The sequence below is a fragment of the Camelina sativa genome, chromosome 9 (genome assembly GCF_000633955.1).
Source record: "Camelina sativa cultivar DH55 chromosome 9, Cs, whole genome shotgun sequence".
In the NCBI taxonomy this organism is placed as follows: domain Eukaryota; kingdom Viridiplantae; phylum Streptophyta; class Magnoliopsida; order Brassicales; family Brassicaceae; genus Camelina; species Camelina sativa.
The window spans coordinates 7,195,695-7,196,082 of record NC_025693.1 but is presented as its reverse complement, the minus strand read 5'-3'; positions in this window follow the sequence as shown (position 1 = coordinate 7,196,082).

Here is a 388-nt window from a genome sequence, read left to right as displayed (position 1 = left end):
AGGTTTGATATCGCAAGGATGAAGAGGAAAACGCCAAAAACCCTAGCTGCTCCTTTTATACACCCTCGTGTGTTTCAATGGGCTGCAAAGACTCAGCCCAAAACATAAAAGACAATCCTGAAAACACTCAATTAATCATTAGTGTACACTGAATTTTCTCCCCTTTTCAACTCCATATTCTTCCCTAATCATCAATTCCAATTAACGATAGGATCTTAATAAAACACGTTCTTCTCCCTCTTTCCTTGATTTCAGTTTTAAACATATCTTTAAAAAGTTCATGAACTCACACATAATATGCACAGCCACTTACAATGAACATGGAGGGACCAGATCAAGAAACAACACAAGAGCACAATTTTTTTTTTTTTTTTTTTTTTAAATTAAA